At 40.9% G+C, this 23,870-nt stretch overlaps 1 long non-coding RNA gene across 1 annotated transcript; it reads left to right on the top strand.

Moving 5' to 3' along the window:
* Positions 1-7,663: 7,663 nt before the first annotated feature.
* LOC109732979 (uncharacterized) lies at positions 7,664-8,692 on the top strand. The gene is made up of 3 exons (XR_005759408.2): positions 7,664-8,098; positions 8,197-8,333; positions 8,428-8,692. It is a non-coding gene; the product is annotated as an uncharacterized lncRNA (long non-coding RNA).
* The last annotated feature ends 15,178 nt before the right edge of the window (positions 8,693-23,870 follow it).

The following is a 23,870-nucleotide window of genomic DNA, read 5'->3' as shown; positions in this document are numbered from 1 at the left end:
GATACTAAGTTATCCAGGTGTGGTTGAATTGACAACTCAACTTCTAATTCTTGAGAATATTCTTTGGCTCCCCTTGTGTCGAATCAATAAATTTGGGTTGAATACTCTACCCTCGAAAACTGTTGCGATCCCCTATACTTGTGGGTTATAATACTTCCCTGCTAAACTAATAGCAAGGCACACATCAGGTCTGGTACACAACATTGCATACATGATAGAGCCTATGGCTGAAGCATAGGGAACATCTTTCATTTTCTCTCTATCTTCTGAAGTGGTCGAGCATTGAGTCTTACTCAACTTCACACCTTGTAACATAGGTAAGAACCCTTTCTTTGCCTGATCCATTTTGAACTTCTTCAAAACTTTGTCAAGGTATGTGCTTTGTGAAAGTCCAATTAAGCGTCTTGATCTATCTCTATAGATCTTGATGCCCAATATGTAAGCAGCTTCACCGAGGTCTTTCATTGAAAAACTCTTATTCAAGTATCTTTTTATGCTATCCAGAAATTCTATATCATTTCCAATCAACAATATGTCATCCACATATAGTATTAGAAATGCTACAGAGCTCCCACTCACTTTCCTGTAAATACAGGCTCCTCCAAAAGTCTGTATAAAACCATATGCTTTGATCACACTATCAAAGCGTTTATTCCAACTCCGAGTGGCTTGCACCAGTCCATAAATGGATCACTGGAGCTTGCACACTTTGTTAGCATCCTTTGGATCGATAAAACCTTCAGGTTGCATCATATAAAACTCTTCTTCCAGAAATCCATTCAGGAATGCAGTCTTCACATCCATTTGCCAAATTTCATAATCATAAAATGCGGCAATTGCTAAGATGATTCGGACGGATTTAAGCATCGCTACGGGTGAGAAGGTCTCATCATAGTTAACTCCTTGAACTTGTCAAAAACCTTTTGCAACAAGTCGAGCTTTGTAGACAGTAATATTACCATCAGCGTCTGTCTTCTTCTTGAAGATCCATTTATTCTCGATGGCTTGCCGATCATCGGGTTGTCAACCAAAGTCCATACTTTGTTCTCATACATGGATCCCATCTCGGATTTCATGGCCTCAAGCCATTTTGCGGAATCTGGGCTCATCGTCGCTTCCTCATAGTTCGTAGGTTCATCGTGGTATAGTAACATGACCTCTAGAATAGGACTACCATACCACTCTGGTGCGGATCTTACTCTGGTTGACCTACGAGGTTCGGTAGTAACTTGATCTGAAGTTTCATGATTATCATCATTAGCTTCCTCACTAATTGGTGTAGGTGTCACAGGAACCGGTTTCTGTGACGAACTACTTTCCAATAAGGGAGCAGGTACAGTTACCTCATCAAGTTCTACTTTCCTCCCACTCACTTCTTTCGAGAGAAACTCCTTCTCTAGAAAGGATCCATTCTTAGCAACGAATGTCTTTCCTTCGGATCTGTGATAGAAGGTGTACCCAACAGTCTCTTTTGGGTATCCTATGAAGACACATTTCTCCGATTTGGGTTCGAGCTTATCAGGTTGAAGTTTTTTCACATAAGCATCGCAGCCCCAAACTTTAAGAAACGACAACTTTGGTTTCTTGCCAAACCATAGTTCATAAGGAGTCGTCTCAACGGATTTAGATGGTGCCCTATTTAACGTGAATGCAGCTGTCTCCAGAGCATATCCCCGAAATGATAGCGGTAAATCAGTAAGAGACATCATAGATCGCACCATATCTAGTAAAGTACGATTACGACGTTCGGACACACCATTACACTGTGGTGTTCCGGGTGGCGTGAGTTGCGAAACAATTCCGCATTGTTTCAAATGAAGACCAAACTCGTAACTCAAATATTCTCCTCCACAATCAGATCATAGAAACTTTATTTCCTTGTTACGATGATTTTCAACTTCACTCTGAAATTCTTTGAACTTTTCAAATGTTTCAGACTTATGTTTCATCAAGTAGATATACCCATATCTTCTCAAATCATTTGTGAAGGTGAGAAAATAACAATATCCGCCGGGAGCCTCAACATTCATTGGACCACATACATCAGTATGTATGATCTCCAACAAATCTGTTGCTCGCTCCATAGTTCCGGAGAACGGCGTTTTAGTCATCTTGCCCATGAGGCATGGTTCACAAGTACCAAGTGATTCATAATCAACTAATTCCAAAAGTCCATCAGAATGGAGTTTCTTCATGCGCTTTACACCAATATGACCTAAACGGCAGTGCCACAAATAAGTTGCACTATCATTATCAACTCTGCATCTTTTGGCTTCAATACTATGAATATGTGTATCACTACTATCAAGATTCAAACAGAATAGACCACTCTTTAAGGGTGCATGACCATAAAAGATATTACTCATATAAATAGAACAACCATTATTCTCTGATTTAAATGAATAACCGTCTCGCATCAAACAACATCCAGATATAATGTTCATGCTCAACGCTGGCACCAAATAACAATTATTTAGGTCTAAAACTAATCCCGAAGGTAGATGTAGAGGTAGCGTGCCGACTGCGATCACATCGACTTTGGAACCATTTCCCACGCGCATCGTCTCCTCGTCCTTAGCCTATCTTCGCTTAATCCATAGTCCCTGTTTTGAGTTGCAAATATTAGCAACAGAACCAGTATCAAATACCCAGGCACTACTGCGAGAGTTAGTAAGGTACACATCAATAACATGTATATCACATATACCTTTGTTCACCTTGCCATCCTTCTTATCCACCAAATACTTGGGGCAGTTCCGCTTCCGGTGACCAGTCTGTTTGTAGTAGAAGCACTCAGTCTCAGGTTTAGGTCCAGACTTGGGTTTCTTCTCTTGAGCAGCAACTTGCTTGTTCTTCTTCTTGAAGTTCCCCTTCTTATTCCCTTTACCATTTTTCTTAAAACTGGTGGTCTTGTTGACCATCAACACATGATGCTCCTTCTTGATTTCTACCTCCGCAACCTTTAGCATTGCGAAGAGCTCAGGAATCATCTTATCCATCCCTTGCATGTTATAGTTCATCACGAAGCTCTTGTAGCTTGGTGGTAGTGATTGAAGAATTCTGTCAACGACGCTATCATCCAGAAGATTAACTCCCAGTTGAATCAAGTGATTGTTATACCCAGACATTCTGAGTATATGCTCACTGACAGAACTATTCTCCTCCATCTTACAGCTGTAGAACTTATTGGAGACTTCATATCTCTCAATCCGGGCATTTGCTTGAAATATTAACTTCAACTCCTAGAACATCTCATATGCTCCATGATGTTCAAAATGTCGTTGAAGTCCGCTTCTAGGCCGTAAAGCATGGCACACTAAACTATCGAGTAGTCATCAGCTTTGCTTTGCCAGACGTTCATAACATCTGGTTCAGCTCCTGCAGCAGGTTTGGCACCTAGTGGTGCTTCAAGGACGTAATTCTTCTGTGCAGCAATGAGGATAATCCTCAAGTTACGGACCCAGTCCGTGTAATTGCTACCATCATCTTTCAACTTTGCTTTCTCAAGGAACGCATTAAAATTCAACGGAACAACAGCACGGGCCATCTATCTACAATAACATAGACATGCAAAATACTATCAAATACTAAGTTCATGATAAATTAAAGTTCAGTTAATCAAATTATTAAAGAACTCCCACTTAGATAGACATCCCTCTAATCATCTAAGTGATCACGTGATCCATATCAACTAAACCATGTCCGATCATCACGTGAGACGGAGTAGTTTTCAATGGTGAACATCACTATGTTGATCATATCTGCTACATGATTCACGCTCGACCATTCGGTCTCAGTGTTCCGAGGCCATATCTGCATATGCTAGGCTCGTCATGTTTAACCCGAGTATTCTGCATGTGCAAAATTGTCTTGCACCCGTTGTATGTCAACGTAGAGCTTATCACACCCGATCATCACATGGTGTCTCGGCACGACGAACTTTCACAATGCTGCATACTCAGGGAGAACACTTGTACCTTGAAATTTAGTGAGAGATCATCTTATAATGCTACCGTCGATCTAAGCAAAATAAGATGCATAAAGGATAAACATCACATGCAATCAATATAAGTGATCTGATATGGCCATCATCATCTTGTGCCTGTGATCTCCATCTCCAAAGCACCGTCATGATCACCATTGTCACCGGCGCGACACATTGATCTCCATCGTAGCATCATTTTCGTCTCGCCAACTAGTGATAAAGTAAAGCATTTACAGGGCGATTGCATTGCATACAATAAAGCGACAACCATATGGCTCCTGCCAGTTGCCGATAACTTTGTTACAAAACATGATCATCTCATACAATAAAATTTAGCATCATGTCTTGACCATATCACATCACAACATGCCCTGCAAAAACAAGTTAGATGTCCTCTACTTTGTTGTTGCAAGTTTGACGTGGCTGCTACGGGCTGAGCAAGAACTGTTCTTAACGCATCAAAACCACAACGATAGTTCGTCAAGTTAGTGTTGTTTTAACATTCACAAGGACCGGGCGTAGCCACACTCGATTCAACTAAAGTTGGAGAAACTGACACCCGCCAATCACCTGTGTGCAAAGCACGTCGGTAGAACCAGTCTCGCGTAAGCGTACGCGTAATGTTGGTCCGGGCCGCTTCATCCGATAATACAGCCGAACCAAAGTGTGACATGCTGGTAAGCAGTATGACTTGTATCGCCCACAACTCACTTGTGTTCTACTCATGCATATAACATCTACACATAAACCTGGCTCAGATGCCACCGTTGGGGAACGTAGTAATTTCAAAAAAATTCTACGCACACGCAAGATCATGGTGATGCATAGCAACGAGAGGGAGAGTGTTGTCCACGTACCCTCGTAGACCGAAAGCGGAAGCATTAGAACAACGTGGATGATGTAGTCGTACGTCTTCACGATCCGACCGATCCAAGTACCGAACGCACGGCACCTCTGAGTTCAGCACACGTTCAACTCGATGACGTCCCACGAACTCCGATCCAGCAGAGCTTTGAGGGAGAGTTCCGTCAGCACGACGGCTTGATGACGGTGATGATGTTGCTACCGATGCAGGGCTTCGCCTAAGCACCGCTACGATATTACCGAGGTGGATTATGGTGGAGGGGGCACCGCACACGGGTAAGAGATCAATGATCAATTGTTGTGTCTCCAAGGGGTGCCTCCCTCCCCGTATATAAAGGAGTGGAGGAGGGGGACGGGGCCGGCACCCTATGGTCCGCCCCATGAGGAGTCCTACTCCCATCCCCCCTTCCAAGTAGGAGTAGGAGAGGTCAGGGAAGGGAGAGAGGGAGAGAAGGAAAGGGGGGCGCCGCCCCCCTCCTTGTCCAATTCGGACTAGAGGGGGAGGGGGCGTGTGGCTGCCCTGGCCGCCCCTCCTCTTCTCCCACTAGGGCCCAATAGGCCCAATAAACTCCCCGGGGGGTTCCGGTAACCCCCCCCCCCAGGTACTCCGGTATATGTCTGAAACCTCCCGAAACACTTCCGGTGTCCGAACATAGTCGTCCAATATATCGATCTTTACGTCTCAACCATTTAGAGACTCCTCATCATGTCCGTGATCATATCCGGGACTCCGAACTACCTTCGGTACATCAAAACACAAAAACTCATAATACCGATCGTCACCGAACTTTAAGCGTGCGGACCCTACGGGTTTGAGAACTATGTAGACATGACCGAGACACGTCTCCGGTCAATAACCAATAGCGGAACCTGGATGCTCATATTGGCTCCCACATATTCTACGAAGATCTTTATCGGTCAAACCGCATAACAACATACGTTGTTCCCTTTGTCATCGGTATGTTACTTGCCCGAGATTCGATCGTCGGTATCTTAATACCTAGTTTAATCTCGTTACCGGCAAGTCTCTTTACTCGTTCCGTAATACATCATCCCGCAACTAACTCATTAGTTACAATGCTTGCAAGGCTTATAGTGATGTGCATTACCGAGAGGACCCAGAGATACCTCTCCGATAATCCGAGTGACAAATCCTAATCTCGATCTATGCCAACTCAACAAGTACCTTCGGAGACACCTGTAGAGCACCTTTATAATCACCCAGTTACGTTGTGACGTTTGGTAGCACACAAAGTGTTCCTCCGGTATTCGGGAGTTGCATAATCTCATAGTCATAGGAACATGTATAAGTCATGAAGAAAGCAATAGCAACATACTAAATGATCAAGTGCTAAGCTAACGGTATGGTTCAAGTTAATCACATCATTCTCTAATGATGTGATCCCATTTATCAAATGACAACTCATGTCTATGGTTAGGAAACATAACCATCTTTGATCAACGAGCTAGTCAAGTAGAGGCATACTAGTGACACTCTATTTGTCTATGTATTCACACATGCATTATGTTTCCGGTTAATACAATTCTAGCATGAATAATAAACATTTATCATGAAATAAGGAAATAAATAATAACTTTATTATTGCCTCTAGGGCATATTTCCTTCAATATCCCCGACGGTTTCTGGGTCGTGTGGGAAGGACCCCCCCTATCGCCCACACTCACTTGGCGACGGTTCCAAATGCCGTCGCGGAAAGGGGTTAAAAACCGTTTATATAGAACCTCGTTGTACTAGTTAACCAATGGACTCACTCTACCATGTGGGTCCCAAAGGCTTCTTGGACCCATGTGTCATATGGATCTAGTACGCGTGGTGATCTGGGGACCCATTGCCATGTGCATGCGAACATGTCAGACCCACAGGTGGGACCCATTGTAACATATGGGTGCCAATATATTATATTTTCATCTATGAGCGTTAGGGAGTAGATTTTCTTACGTCAATAAATGCAAAAATATTAGATAAATACATAGCGAATTCTAATTCTTTTGAAGATTGCCAATTTTCTATCATAAATGTTTATATAATATAATATAGGTGCCAGAATAAAAACACATGTGCCCATGCTAATTTCCTAATTTGTAGAGCTTATTTAGATTTGTAACAGAAAAATATCACTCAAGATGTATGAGTATGTTTGAATGTTCCCCACAAATGTTTTGAATTATTTTATATTTGTGGATACAAGATCTTTTGCACAATTTCTTAAAATGAATTCTATTTTTAGAAACATTATTTGAGATACATGTAGTTGGCATTTGAACTATATCCAATAAATAGATAAACTTCATCTAACACGTGAAATCAAATTTGGGTATAAAGTAGTCGAAGACACGGGAATAAAGGGATCATTTTGGTTCAATAGTAACATACGACAATGCAAAAATATCTAATTTTGACATGAACATTATAATGTAATGTGTTCCATGTAGAAACCTTTTCCAGTTCAGCCACACCACCACCTATGATAACACTTTTGTGTTGGTTTTGCATATTATCTCGAATTGAACTGATACATTAATCTACTATATTCCACTTTATGTGATTGATTTTTTTAATGTGGCCGACTTTTCTAACAATCCCAACTCGTAATTATATAAAGTGTTTCCAACAACAACACTATATTAAAACGAAATAAAAATATATACACAACTGCACAGAACCTTATGGGCCCAAAATTTTCCAAACCCATGATCTGGCCATACTTGAGCAGCCCAGTAAGGCCAATGGCTATAAATCCCTCCCTCACACAAACCTAACCCTATTTCCCAGACCCGTCCGCTCCTCACCGCCGCTCTCTTCTTTCCTCGCCGCCAGCCTCCACCTCTCCCATCGGCGCCCAGCAGATCGACCCCCTCTGTGTTCCCTCTCCCTGGCCACCGTGCCCCGTGCACACCCCCATGCCTCTGTTCACCTCGGCTGCTCTAGATGTTGGCACGTATGTCTGCGGCGTCAGTGGATCTAGCTATTGCGTCGTGCTCGCTCCTCATGTTCGACGCGGGAGGTGGTGGCATCAGATCTTTCCCTACCTCGCCTGTCGCTACTCACGGCCGGTGGCGCGCTTCATGGTCAGGAATCCCCTATCCTCGCCCCTTCGCCCACATGACACAGGTCATCCTCCCCGCCTCCGCCATGATGGCCACCAACAGCGCCGCACCCGTCGCCACGTCGAAGAGGGGCGCCTTCACCATCTTCCTCTCAGGTGGATTATCCATCTAGGACCTCAGGTTCGTCCTGCCTTCCCTTCCCAGAGATAGCGTGTTCTCTATCTTCTCGTGAGATCTTAGATCACGTTAGGATCTTTTATTTTGTTTCGGTCTTGTAGGAAGTCGGGGTAGCCGCCATACCTGGAGACAGCGGACTGGAGCAAGTTGAAGACGATCTGGGTTGGCGAGATGGTCGTCCCCAAGGACCATGCGGATAGTAATTCCAAGCTCGACCCTATATGGGTTACACTCGAAGGTTTTCCCCACGAGTTCTTCCTTGACATATTCTTCTTCCTGCCACTGCCAGTTCTACCGGTTTAGGGCTTTAAATCTTACCTATGGTTATTTAGGGCATTTAGAAGACATAATTTGTGGCTTGAAGTGATGGGCGGTTGTCGACAAGTAAGATTATACCATTGCTTGGATTTCGTATTTAGCTGAGCATGTTAACTTTGGATACATTTGGAGCTATATTTGAGTGTGTATCCATGCCTTGAGAGATTTGGTGAGTATGAAAGCATATGGATTCTATCCTGTCATGAATTTCTATATTATCTTGTGCAAACTGGCTACACAAGATCATAGTTAAACTCATGCTATTTATTTTCAGTATCATTAGCATGTATGGCAACATGCCATATTTATGTTAGCTCCAGTTGGAAATCATCTATACTGCTGTATAGATAACATATGATTGTGACAAAATATGGCCTTACGTAATTTCAGGTATGTGACCTGGTAGGTAATACATGTGGTGGACACATCTTGGTTTGGACTGGAACCAGACGAAGAAAAATAGGGGTCATGGTATATTGCAAAGGGTCCAATAAGAGGGACTAGTGGCCTCTTAGATACTGTAAGAATTGCATTCAACAAGTAACATAATTCCCTCTCTACTTTTCGTAGAGCCTGCGGTAGGCAATTTTGTTCAGGTTTGTTTGTTGATGTTCTCTTTGTTAATAAGGTAACCTTTGATTGTGGATGAAGTGTTGAAGAAGGAGGCATGCGAATGCCCCAAATGCAGGAAGGAGTGCAACTGCGGGCGTGTGCCAGTGAGCAATCTGAAGCTGATGCTTGCCATGGGGGATTTCAGTTTCTCATTCTTGTTGATGGATCTCTTTATCTGATTTTATTTGGCAGAACTAGAAAGGGGAGGCCCCGACGGGGAGAATAGTTTGTGCTACCAAGAGGATGATGGTCAACCTGGTCTGAACTAAGAGCAATGATACTCTCAAGGATGAAATAGTCATACCCAGAGGTACTCTCGTGACTTGTCTTGTAGGTCTAGAGCTGCAAGTTGAAGATGTTCGTGCTCCTATTCAATTCTAGATTTCTTTCACTCATTTGGCTAGGTAATTATGGAAAGCAAATAGTAATATGTTTTATTTACCATTTTGTGTTGCATTGGATCATTGATGCATCTACTCCTCATTTCTAAATATGTTTTGCTTTAGCTAGTTATGGTTAGTTAGGCTGTATGAGAATGTTGCCAAGCTAAAAAAATTGTTCTTTGCTTGTTGCTTCTGTCTTGTTAACACAAAATAGATCATCAACTTGAGGGGCATATTTTTCTATAATCTAATGAAAGTTTATTTGTAGTTTATTTAATAATTTGGCACCAAACTTGGTATATGTTTCCATAAATGAAAATGTTTAACTGTTTTTAGCTGCCGGCTTGCTTTTAGAGACATTTTCTTCCATATTATAAATAGAATAATGTACCAATTAATGTAAGAAGATCTGCAAAATAAGGAAGGGGCAACTAGAAGAGACTCTCAAAGACTTAACTCTACTTGAACAGGTGTCTTCAGTTGTGGCTCACCTTCACATAAAGTTGTTATTTGTCATAAAAATGGTAAAGATATGTGAATATACTCCAAATTGCTATTTCCTTGTTTTTCCCATGCAGTCAATAACTTGGTAAATGAGGTTATTTTTTAGCCCTTTCAAGTATCCAAGACATGGATATGAATGGATAAGAAAAGTCAGCGAGTACACCACTTTGAAGTTACATACAGAAGATTTCACCTTTCGTTGCTTAAATCAAGGGGTATCATGATATAAAAATTTGAACCCTTCTTGTATTTAGAGGTGTTGTATAGTCTATGTGATGAGGCATTACCTTATGAGTAAGTACACATGCTATCATATTTGCCGGAGTAGTTCAGTTCACTAATGTCATATTAATTATCTTGTTACTTTGTTCAGAAAGTTGAGGACCTGGATTAACATTAAAGGTAGAGAATGTATGGCCAGAGAGAAAAATCAAAGCTCCAACCAGAAAAGTATTTATCTTGGGAAGATCCTTTTTTTTGTGGTCAAGTCACTTGCTTGACATTAATGATCATAGGTTTTTTCTTGTTTCCTAGCAACATGAGCTAAAAGAAAGATATAATGACATGGCTAAAACAATGAAAGGAGGAGAAACTGCTAGCAATGAGGAAGCTAATCATATCATTTCTCAAATAAAGGAGGCATAAGAATCCTGCTTGACTTCTTCTGCTTCCTTTATTTGAGAAAGGGTATTATTAACTACTTCTGCTTCCTTTATTTGAGAAAGGAGCTAAAGGGAGTTAATCATATCCTTTCTCAAATAAAGGAAGCATAAGGAGCCTGTTTGACTTCTTATGCTTCCTTTATTTGAGAAAGGAAATTATTAACTTCCTCATTACTCGCAGTTTCTCCTCCTTCGATTGTTTTAGCCATGTCATTATATCTTCCTTTTAGCTCCTTTTGTTATGACACAAGACAAAACCTATGGTCATTAATGTGAACTAAGTGACTTGACCACAAAATAGGAACTTCCCAAGATAAATACCTTTCTGGTTGCAACTTTGATTTTTTTCTATGGCCACACATCCTCTATCTTTAATGTCAATCTAGGTCCTCAAATTTCTGAACAAAGTAACAAGATAATTAATATGAATGTAGGTAAGTGAACTACTCCAGCAAATATGATACCCTTTACTTACTCAGAAGATAATGCCTCATCACACAAACAATTCAACACCTCTAGCTTGCAAGAAGGGTTCAAATTTTTATATCCCGATACCCCCTAATTTAAGCAGTGAAGGGTGAAATCTTCTCTATGTAATGTCAAAGTGATGTACTCGCCGACTTTTCTTATCCATTCATCTCCATGTCCTGGATACTCAAAAGAGCTAAGAAAAAAAAACTCAGTTACCAAGTTATTGACTGCATGGGCAAAAAAACAAGGAAATAGCAGTTTGGAGTATACTTACATATCTTTGCCAATTTCTATGATGGACAACAACTTTATGTGAAGGTCAACAACAACTAAAGACACCTCTTCAATTTGAGTTAAGTCTTTGAGAGTTTCTTCTAGTTGCCCCTTCCTTATTTTGCAGATCTACTTACATCATTTGGTACATTATTATATTTATGATGCAAAAGAAAAGGTCTCTAAAAGCAAGCATGCAACTAAGAACAATTAAAAAATTCATTTATGGAAACATATACCAAGTTTGGCGCCAGATTATAAAATAAAATGCAAATAAACTTCATTAGATTATAAAGTGAGAAATAATAAACAATATCCCACTCAAGTTTATTATATATTTTGTTTTAACAAGACAGAAGCAATAATAAAACAACAGATTTTTTAGCTTGACAACATTCTCAAACAACCTAACTAACCATAACTAGCTAAAGCAAACCGATTTAGAAACGAGGAGTAGATGCATCAATGATCCAATGCAACACGAAAAGGTAAATAAAACATATTACTATTTGCTTTCCAAAATTACCTTGCCAAATGAATGAAAGAACTCCAGAAATTGAATAGGAGCACCAACATCTTCATACTGCAGCTCTATGCCTACAAGGCAAGTCACGAGAGTACCCCTGGGTACAACTATTTCATCCTTGAGAGCATCATTGCTCTCAGTTCGCACCAGGTTGACCTTTGGCATCTTGGTAGCATAGACCATTCACCCCATCAGTGCCTCCCCTTCCCTAGTTCTGCAAAATAAAACCAGATACTGAGATCCATCAATTAGAACGAAAATCTAAAATCCCCCCATGTCAAGCATCGACTTTAGATTGCTCATTGGCACACGCTGCAGTTGCACTCCTTCCTGCATTTGGGGCATTATCAGGCCTCCTTCTTCAACACCTCATCCGCAATCAAATGGTACATGTTAAACAAATAGAACATTGACAAACAAACCCATAGAGGATTTCGTACCACAGGCTCTACGAAAAAGTAGAGAGGAAATTATTTTACTTATTACAAATGTAATTCTTGCAGTATCTGAGAGGGCACTTGCCCCTCTTATTGGACCCTTTGAAACTTGATGTGACCCCTCATTTTTTCTTACAGCATCGAGGAATAGCAAAACTGACGAAAAAATGAAACAAGAGACCATTTCTCTTTTTATAGAAACAGTAGGACCCTACAACATACTTTCTATTGATTTTGGTTAATATTGCAAGCAAGAAAAGAGAAGGAGCTGAGTACTAAGAAGCCCCTAGAATGATAACCTCCATATAAAAACGTTTGGCAGTCTCTGTTGTTCGGCAAGAAATGCAGTTGATGCAGCTGGTTAGTATGTCGGGAGCCCCAATTTAGAGAAAACTATTTCCGGTAGGCTTTAGTGAAAAGACACCTAAAAATAAGTGGTCTTTGATCTCCATCGCATCTTCTCCACACATAATACAATAATAATCCTCAATGAAGAAATTCCTGCAGCAAAGCATATCTCTGTTATGAAGTTCATTTTGCAAGAGAAGCCAGATGAAAACCTTGGGTTTCTTTTGATAGGAAGATCAGATAACGCTAGCAGATGATTTGTTGGGGTTTTTATAGAAAGTAGTGAATCATGGGGAACTGATGGATGATAACCCACAAATATAGGGGATCGCAACAGTTTTCGAGGGTAGAGTATTCAACCCAAATTTATTAATTCGACACAAGCGGAACCAAACAATATTCTCAAGTATTAGCAGTCGAGTTGTCAATTCAACCACACCTAAAAGACTTAATATCTGCAGCAAAATATTTAGTAGCAAAGTAGTATGGAAGTAGCGGTAACGGTGGCAAAAGTGATTGTAGCAATTGTAACAATGGCAACGGAAAAGTAACAAAGCAAAGATCAATATGTGAAAAGCTCATATGCAATGGATCAATGATGGATAATTACGTCGGATGGCATTCATCATGCAACGGTTATAACATAGGGTGACACAGAACTAGCTCCAGTTCATCAATGTAATGTAGGCATGTATTCCGAATATAGTCATACGTGCTTATGAAAAAGAACTTGCATGACATCTTTTGTCCTACCCTCCCATGGCACTGGGTCCTATTGAAAACTAAGGGATATTAAGGCCTCCTTTCAATAGAGTATCGGACGAAAGCATTAGCACTAAGTGAATACATGAACTCCTCAAACTACCGTCATCACCGGGAGTGGTCCCGACTATTGTCACTCCGGGGTTGCCGGATCATAACACGTAGTAGGTGACTATAACTTGCAATATCGGATCAAGAACACATATATTCATGGAAACATAAAGGGTTCAGATCTGAGTTCATGGCACTCGGGCCCTAGTGACAAGCATTAAGCATAGCAAAGTCATAGCAACATCAATCTTAGAACATAGTGGATACTAGGTATCAAACCCTAACAAAACTAACTCGATTACATGGTAAATCTCATCCAACCCATCACGGTCCAGCAAGCCTACAATGGAATTACTCACACACGGTGGTGAGCATCATGAAATTGTTGATGGAGGATGGTTGATGATGACGATGGCGACGGATTCCCCTCTTCGAAGCCCCGAACAGACTCCAGGTCTGCCCTCCCGAGGAAGAACATGGCTTGGCGGCAGCTCTGTATCGTAAAACGCGATGAATCCTTCTCTCTGATTTTTTTCTCCCCGAAAGTGAATATATGGAGTTGGAGTTGAGGTCGGTGGAGGTCCAGGGGGCCCACAAGGTTACAGGGCGCGCCCCAGGGGGGCCCCTCCCCAACCCTTGTGGCTAGGGTGTGGGCGCCCTGAAAACAGCATTAGTCCGGGTTAGTTCCATTCAAATCATGCAAGTTAGAGTCCAAAACAAGGGCAAAAGAGTTTGGAAAAGTAGATACGTTGGAGATGACAGTAGTTGTCGGTGTACAAAAGTAGGGGCCCTCTTTGTACCCCTTTACTTGTGCACGGGCAATTAGAGCCGCGCCTATGGCCGCACTTGGTGGGGCAGAAGAAGGAAGCAAAAGTGCAAGACCAGCAGAGCAGCGCTAAGCCAGAGGCGAGAGAAGCAAAGGGACAAGATGGGCTTTCCCCGGCAAGAGCCTTGCCCGGGCGGCTTACGTAGCCCCAGCAAGAGCCTTGCCGGGGCAACTTGCCCAACACCAGCGAGGCCGCCACCCTTGAGCCTAAGGGTTCCAACACCATCAACACATTGGAACCAAGGCTCGGGAGGCACCTGCATGGTGGCATGCAGATCTTTGTGAAAACAAAGGGTCTGCGAAGCCTAGAGAGGAATCATAGAACAAGACAACAGCGAGGCCCCTTGCCGAGGATGCCCACGAGGCCCCGGCAAGGCTCCTACCAAAGATACCCACGAGGCCCCGGCAAGACCCTTGCCGGGAATATCAGCAAGACCACGGCAAGGCCTTGCCTCCCCATCCCCCCCCCCCCCAGCTCAGCGGCTGACCCACCATCTAAGCAAGTACCCACGTGGCAGTACGTGGCTCCTAAGCCAACTAGTCAAGCACCTGCATGGTGGCATGCAGATCTTCGTGAAGACCCTGCCACCACACTGGCTCAGCAGCCTGCCAGCCTACATGGCGATGCATGCCTCGTTGGCCTGGACGCATGTCGGAGCAAGGCGAAGCGGCGACGGACCGGACGGGCTTCGTTGCCGTCCCCGATAAAGCAAGAGGACACCTAAGTAGTTCATTTAATGCGTTTTGTCCTGTGATGTCAGGCGATAAGCTTGTACACTATACAACTTTCCACCTCCTGTGTGCCACTGTGGCAGCCCCCTTTACTATAAAAGGAGGCCCGCGGCATACTGAGAGAGGATTTGGACTTTTTGGAGCCTGCACGCTTTGTAGCTAGTCCAAGAACACCAGATAAACACAAACCAGCAGGAGTAGGGTATTACGCGTAACTCGCGGCCTGAACCTGGATAAACTCCCCCGCGTTGATCTTCTAATCCCGCTCCTTCCACAGCCCCGCGCCCGCCAACCGTAGAAGGGATTCCCCATGATCCCATAGGTGTCGTTTCCACCGATAGTAGCCTGTTCTTCCAGGCTAGAAGATCGCTAGAAGAGCTCGAGGAATTAGACATCTATTGTTTCCTGATGACAGTAGCCTATTCTTCCAAGAAAACGGACAATAGGCTGAGGTTGTGAAGAATGTGATACATAAATTTGAGGGGCGCACTGGACAGTTGTCAACTTCACAAAAATAATTTCTCTTGTTTAGTAGTGGACGGCAGGTAGAAAGGCAGGAGGAGGTGAAATCCACACTAGGAAAGGTGCACATTTGAAGAGAAATAGCTAGGCAATATTCCAACCTAGCAATGTAAGATTCACTAAGCGGCTCCTAGATTGGAATAAAATTCATGTCTATGGCAATGAAGGAAGTGTCGGTCAATCAGTGGAGCAGGATCTTCCTACATACACCATGAGTGCGTTTAAAGTTCCCTCAAGTTCCCATAATGATTACTCCCTCCGTAAAGAGATATAAGATTGTTTAGATCACTAAGTAGTGATCTAAGTACTCTTATATTTGTTTTTGGAGGGAGCACATGAAAACCATCAGGCAGTTTTGGTGGGGAGAAGATGCAGGAAAAGGATAGTGCATTAGGCCTCTGTAGCCACCGAAGTTCCGCCGCCGCAGGCCTCTGTAGCCACTGAAAACCAATCTAGACCCCGTTTCGGCACCCTGCCGAGGGGGAATCATCTCCGGTGGCCATCTTCATCATCCCGGCGGCCACCACGATGAGGAGGGAGTAGTCCACCCTCGGGCTGAGGGTTTCTACCAGTAGCTATGTGTTTAATCTCTCTCTCTCGTGTTCTTGAGATGTCATGATCTTGATGTATCACGGGCTTTGTTAATATAGTCGGATGGTATCGTGTTTTCCCTGCTCTATCTTGTTGTGATGAATTGAGTGTTTCCCTTTGAGATTTCGTTGTTATCGGATTGAATACTTTTATGGATTTGAGAACACTTGATATATGTCTTGCAATTGAATACTCGTGGTGACAATGGGGTATCGTATTAATTCACTTGATATATGTTTTGGCACTCAACTCACGGATTCCTGAGGTGACATTGGGGTAATCTATGCATAGTGGTTGATGCACGTTCTTGACTTTGTTTCTCTGGTAGAAATCTTGGGGCACTCTTTGAAGTTCTTTGTGTTGGATTGAATATTATGAATCTAAATTTTCTTTGGTGTTATTTAGTATGAACTCTTGGTTAGATCGATCGGAAAGAATAGCTTTGTGTTATTTTAGTACGAACTCTAGGATAGATTGATCGGAAAGAATAGCTTTGAGGTGGTTTCGTACCCTACAAACAATTCTGTCTTATGTTCTCCGCTAGATAGGAACTTTGGAGTGATTCTTCGTTGCACATTGAGGGGTGGTTATATGATCCAATTATATTAGCACTGTTGACAGATTGCACTAGTGAAAGTACAGACCCTAGGCCTCATTTTCAATCATTGCAATACCGTTTTTGTGCCTGTTTACTATTTGCTACCTTGCTGTTTTTATTTATTCAGATTATAAAGATATATTTCTACCATCCATATTACACTTTTATCACCATCTGTTCGCCGAACTGGTGCACCTATACAATTTGCCATTGTATTGGGTGTGTTGGGGACACAAGAGATTTCTTGTATTTGGTTGCAGGGTCGTTTGAGGGAGACTATCTTCATCCTACGCCTCCCATGGATTGATAAACCTTAGGTCATCCACTTGAGGGAAATTGCTATTGTCCTACAAAACTCCGCGCTTGGAGGCCCAACACCTGTCTACAAGAATAAATTTGCGTAGTAGACATCAAGCTCTTTTCTGGTGCCGTTGCCGGGGAGGTGAGTGCTTGAAGGTATATCTTTAGATCTTGCAATCGAATCTTTTAGTTTCTTGTTTATCACTAGTTTGGTTTATAAAAGAAAACTACATAAAAACGGAATTGAGGTTGCATCATATTAATGATCATCTTTATAATACCTTTCTTGAAAATGATGGATCGGAAAATTGTGCTCAATTGATAGAAGAAGAGTTCTATAAAATGTTTGGCATAAATGATGAGCATGATTGCAATGTTATTAGTGTGAATTCTTTGAATATCCATGATGCTAATGATATGCAAAGCTACAAGCTTGGGGATGCTATATTTGATGAAGATGATATTTTTACTCTCCCAAGTTTTGATGAGAAAATTTATTATGATGATTTCATGCCCCTATTTATGATGATTATAATGATGAAAGTGGATTTGGAGAGGTCATAACTTTATTTAATGATGAATCCACTACTTTGGAAGAGGTTTCAATTGACTATGACAACAAAGTTGCTATCTAGATGATTATGGTCATGACATGTATGCTATGAGGAATAATGATAACCATGAAACTTATCATCATGATTTTAATTTTCAATGCCATGATAGTTATTTTGTTGAGTTTGCTCCCACTACTATCATGAGAATAAATTTGCTTATGTGGAGAGTAATAAAATTTATATGCTTGTGGATCATGAAAAGAATGCTTTATGTGATAGCTATATTGTTGAATTCATTCATGATGCTACTGAAAATTATTATGAGGGAGGAACTTATGCTTGTAGGAATTGCAATAATATCAAGTTTCCTCTCTATGTGTTGAAAGTTTTGAAGTTATGCTTGTTTTGCCTTCCTATGCTAGTTGATTCTTGTTCCCATAAGTTGTTTGCTCACAAAATACCTATGCATAGGAAGTGGATTAGACTTAATTGTGCTTGACATGTGCTGCATGATACTCTCTTCATGTTTCAATTCTTATCTTTTATGCGAGCATCATTGAAATCATCATGCCTAGCTAAAAGGCAATAAAGAAAAGCGCTTGCTGGGAGACAACCCAACACTTTTACCTACTGTTTTTGTGTGTTCAAATGATTATGCTACTGTATTGATCATGTTTTATTGCTTTTTTTCAATAAAGTGCCAAGTAAAGCCTTTGGGATCATGTTGGGTAATAGTTGATTTGATCTTGCTGAAAAACAGAAACTTTTGTGCTCACAAAAATAATTCTTATTTTTAACAGAAGAGTGCTTTCGAGTTGATTCTTTTTTCATAAGATTAATATACAAATTTATCACGTTTTCATAATTTTTTTGATAATTTTTGGAGTGGAAGAAGTATGGTTTGAGTACAGATTACTACAGACCATTCTGTTTTTGACAGATTCTGTTTTCAATGCATAGTTTGCTTGTTTTCCAGTTTCTATGGCTTATATTGCTCAATATAAATTGCGGAAATGGTGTGCTACAGTACGTTTTGTGTGGGAACAATTATGAATCCTGTCTTTGACAGTACCAAAGTTAAATGGTTTGCTCTTTATCATACTAACCTATCTCACGAAGTTTCGTTAACTTTTGCATGATTGAAGTTTTCAAGTTTTGGGTGAAATATCGATATGAGGAGAATAAGGAGTGACAATACCCTAAGCTTGGGGATGAACAAGGCACCCCGAGGTGATATTCAAGGAAGATCCAAGCAACTAAACTTGGGGATGCCCCTGAAGGGATCCCCTCTTTCGTCTCCAACATTATCGGTAACCTCACATGGAGCTATGTTTTCACTCGTCACATGATATGAGTTTTACTTGGAGCGTCAATTTATTTTGTTAGGATTTTCTTTCTGTTATTTAGAATAATGTTTTGCATCTTTTATTTCAATAGAAGTGGCATTGATAGCCTTTACTATGCGTGTTTTACAAGCCTACATGTTGCTGTTCGAAAACAGAAAGTTTACCGCTGTTGCAAAAATTCCCTAGAAAAGTCAGAATGTGATAAAATGTTGAAATTTTTTGCAAAATAAGCTTGATAAATTTTCTACAGTGTGGTAGATTTTCATAATTTTTCGAGTTGGGGAAGTATGATGAATATTGCATTCTTTACAGACTGTACTATTTTGGCAGATTGCCGTTATGTTTGCATTGTTTGCATATGTTTGCTTGTTTAATGATTCTATTTGAGGATAGGAGTATTAAATATGCAGAGGCATTTAGTATGAAATGTTGAATAATAATTTTTGTGATTTGCCAAAGTAGAGAATGATAAAGTTTTTGCGTTGGTTTATACTAACTTATCACACGAGTTCTTGTTGAATTTTGTGTGGATGAAGCTTTTGAGATTTAGGAAAACCGTGATATGAGAAGAATTAAGGAGACACAAAAGCTCAAGCTTGGGGATGCCCAAGGCACCCCAAAATAATATTTCAAGAAGTATCAAGCATCTAAGCTTGGGGATGCCCCGGTAGGCATCCCACCTTTCTTCTTCAACAATTATCAGTTAGTATCGGTTGAACCTAAGTTTTTGCTTCTTCACATGAGTTGTGCTATCCTTGAAATGTCATTTTATTTTCATTTTGCTTGTTGTTTTAATAAAGTACTTAGATCTAAAAGTTTTTAAATAAAATAGTGTCCTCAAATTGTTGCCAAGGAGGCTAGGTAAGCGGCACGTACATCCCGTCAACGAAGCTCTTTTCTATGGATTTGCTCTAGTGCTTCACTTATATCTTTATTAGCATGGTGTGCTTTAGTATTTTTGAAGAAATTCTCTCTTACTTCACTTAAATTAATTTGAGAGAAAGAAATATTATGCTCATGATCTTCACTTATATTTGTTTGAGCTTATCAAAAGCAACACATAAAAATTAGTTCCAAAGTGATAGATATCCAAGAAGGATATAATAAAAACTTTCATGAAGATCATTGGACAAAATAAACTTGATTCCTCATAATAGTTTTGAGATATGATGATGTGATATGTGAGTCATGTTGATGAGTAATTATGCTTTAGGAAGAATATTGGTGTTAAGGTTTGTGATTCCCTATGCAAGCACGAAAGTCAATAGTTGCGCAATGAAATTACATCCTACTTGTGGTGCATTATTCGATGTTAATTATGCTCAATGCTCGCTTATGAGATTATTCATTTCTTGGATGGTCGCTTCTCAATCTTTTGCTAGCCTTTAGTTGCACTAAGTATGATCACTACTTGTGCATCCAAAATCCTTTAAACCAGTTTTGCCACATGAGTCCACCATACCTACCTATATGCAGTATTCTTTTGCCGTTCTAAGCAAATTTGTATGTGCCATCTCTAATTTTCAAAATAAATTTCTCTTTTGTGTGCTCGTACTGCTCACGAGGCGGTGACGGGTGGCCAATATTGTCCATGCTAGATGTGTTATTCTCACGATGAGTGTTTATTCACTTGTCATTGCACGAGAGTAAGGCAAAGGTATTAGGGATGCCCAGTCCCGAAATGAAAAATGAATTTACTTTATGTTGTAAAATAATAAATTCCTTGGAAAGTGTTGGTATGGAGGGCACCAGTGGATACGGTTAGCCATGGAAAGTGAAAGTATGGTGGAAAAAGGAATAAAATTTATTTTCTGTTTGGGAACCGCCTATGATATATCTAGCACGGAAAGTGTTGGGAGCTCTCAGCCGTTTTCATTGGTGGGAAAAGTATGCCTCTCAAAATGTTTTTATCTCTCTATTTTCGCTCTGAGCGCTGGCACCTCTACAAATCCCTACTTCCCTCTGTGAAGGGCCTTTCTTTTGCTTTATGCAATTTTTATTTTTAACTTGAGTCTCCATCTTCTGTTACAAAGCACCAACTAGGAGGCACTACGATCATACTTGAGCATTGGCTGTAGCTAATATGCGAGTGTGTTTCATGAATGGATCAATGGTTGAGCATGATGGGCTAGGGATAACTTATTTTAGCGTTGATATTTTGAAGACATGGTTGCTTGTTGATATGCTTGAGTATTTAAGTCTCATGTCAAAACTAGACTATTGCTTCACCGGTACGCGTCGGTCCTAAACAAACGGTTTTTAACCCCTTTTCGCGACGGCATTTGGAACCGTCGCCAAATGAGTGTTTGGGATAGGGTGTTCTTCCCACACGACCCATAAATCGTCGGGGATAGGCCCTCCTGGGACCCAGGCTGGAGCCGTGTGCGATCGGGTGAGGCATCGAAACCCAATCATTTCCGTAGGTATGTACATCCCACACGGTAATCCGAGAAAATCATTTCTGTAGGTATGTACATCCCACACGGTAATCCGAGAAAATCATTTCCGTAGGTATGTACATCCCACACGGTGAATCCCAGAAAAACATTTCCGTTCGTATGTATATCACACACAGTCAATCTAAGGAATACGTTTCTGTTCTTATGTACATCCCACACAGTCAATCCAGGGAAAACGTTTCCATTCGGATGTACATCCCACGCGGTTTTATGTATACGATCGTGTGTGAAAGGTGTAACTATCACACACGCTTTGCCTTGGTTAACTGTTTGCTTTCATTAACTACATCACACACGATTTGATGTAGAAAACTGTGTGGCATTGGGCTATCGATCACAAGCGCATTTACTGCCAGAACCGTTTGCAAAGTTCAATGACCGTCTGTTCTCTTTTTATTTTTGCCTGTAATTTATTATTCCAATTGGAAATTTTGAAATACGAAACGTGCAATTCAAATTCTCAGCACAATCATTCAACAAGAATCCATAAATAAAACTGCCAGTACAAAATGTTCAATAATTACAGGATTAGGCAGCAATTAACTATGATGAACCACAGTATTTAAAGGCAGTAAAGGTGAAGAGACAAGTGTAAATCATTTTGACTGCCGACGGTGTTGAAGAAGCGGAATGCCCATAATGTGCCTTCCTGCATGCCATAGGCACGAACCAATTTTGTCCAACCCCTTGCGACGATCGCCCGCCCATCCTTCACCGCCTTTAGGAAGACTTCTAGAGCATTATCATGTTAGCATGAATTATATACTTTAACTTTAGTTGCCTCCACTCCGGTCATGTAGTTTGCAAGGTAATCATCAGTAAATAGCTTCGGAAACCACTGAAAAGAGAAAAATATCCGGTACTGAGGTCTAATAGAGTAACTTGTTGTGGGCAGGGGGAAAAGACAACACATTACTTACCATCCTAAAGTTCACTGTTGTCTTCGACAAGGTGTAAATAAAGAGCTTAATTCCAATCACCCATTTCTTTCGCCTAACAATCTTTCTTAGTTTCCTCACTTGAAGCTTGTTCATGAATATCTCATTTCCCCATATGCAAAAGGGATCGAAGCATGGATCAGTACCCCTCATATATGTACCTACAAGCAACTGGTAAATGTTAGAAGCTAAACTGAGATTGCACAAATGATGTAAAATACAACTACGTATGTTCCTAAGTACAAGTATTTTTTTTAGATTTCAATATGAACTACATACAGATCTATATAGAATCATAGATATAGTTTAGATTAGAATCTAGATTCACTCATTTTGCTCCTTATGTAGTCTATATTGGAATCTCTAAGACATGGGATGCAGCTAACCTCGACGGCAAACAACAACATCGCCCATTGTAGCCCTGTGTATGTACATGGAAAACCAATGTTAACTACAACAGGGTTAACATCCACCAAAAATAGCAAATGCTAATAAAACGGCAGCATCTGTAGTGATATCTTCATTTCGAATGAGTAGCACGGTAACAAAGGGACAGATTAAAAAATTGATACAACTGTTAATTGCAACAAGCTTAACAAAATCCTAATTCATGTTTTGTAAGTTTGTAGCCATTGAAATACAACTCTTTAAAAATGGATACAACTGTTAATTGCAACAGGCTTAATGGCCATTGAAATCGGTACTGATAAAAATGCAATTGGCAGAGTTAAACATCACAGGGCAAGTGCTGCCAGAGCAGATAATGGCCCAGTTGTCTATAAAAAGGTAGGGAAAATAGCTCAAACGTGTTAGGCATGTTTACTACAGCATGCTTAATACATCGACAGTACAAAACATAGCCATTAATTGCAACTGGTATTGGTAAGATTGAAATGGTGGGTACATACTTGGTAAGTTCTGAGAGGTAGTTGCTGGGGCACTTCATCTTGGCCAGAGCCCGCCCAAAGTCAGCGGCGGCGGAGGCGAGCTGTTCCTCCGGCTCGAAGCATGGATTTGTGCCACTGACATGTGTACCTACAGGCAACCAGTAAATGGTAGAAGTTAAACTGCAATTGCACAAATGATGTGAAATACTGTAAGACATGGGATGCAGCTAACCTTGACGGCAAACAACAGCATCGGCCATTATGACCCTGCGTAAGTACATGGACAAGCATGTTAAGTACAACAGGGTTAGCATCCACCAAAAATAGCAAATGGGGCAGCATCTCTAGTATATCTTCATTGCGGAGAGTAGCATGGTAGCAAATGGACAGATTAAAAAATGGATACAGCTATTAATTGCAACAGGCTTAACAACATCCTAAGTCATGTTTTGTAAGTTTTAGACATTGAAATGCAACTGTTTAAAAATGGATTCAACTGTTAATTGCAACAGGCTTAATAGACATTGAAACCGGTACTGATAAAAATGCAATTGGCATAGTTAAACATCACAAGGCACGTGCTGCCAGAGCAGAGAATGCCCCAGATGTCTATAAAAAGGTAGCGAAAGTAGCAAAAACGTGTTAGGCATGTTTACTAGAACATGCTTAATACAT

The sequence above is a fragment of the Aegilops tauschii genome, chromosome 6, assembly GCF_002575655.3.
Source record: "Aegilops tauschii subsp. strangulata cultivar AL8/78 chromosome 6, Aet v6.0, whole genome shotgun sequence".
Classification (NCBI taxonomy): domain Eukaryota; kingdom Viridiplantae; phylum Streptophyta; class Magnoliopsida; order Poales; family Poaceae; genus Aegilops; species Aegilops tauschii.
Note: the sequence above shows the minus strand (reverse complement) of the source record. Positions and strands in the feature narration are given on the sequence as shown.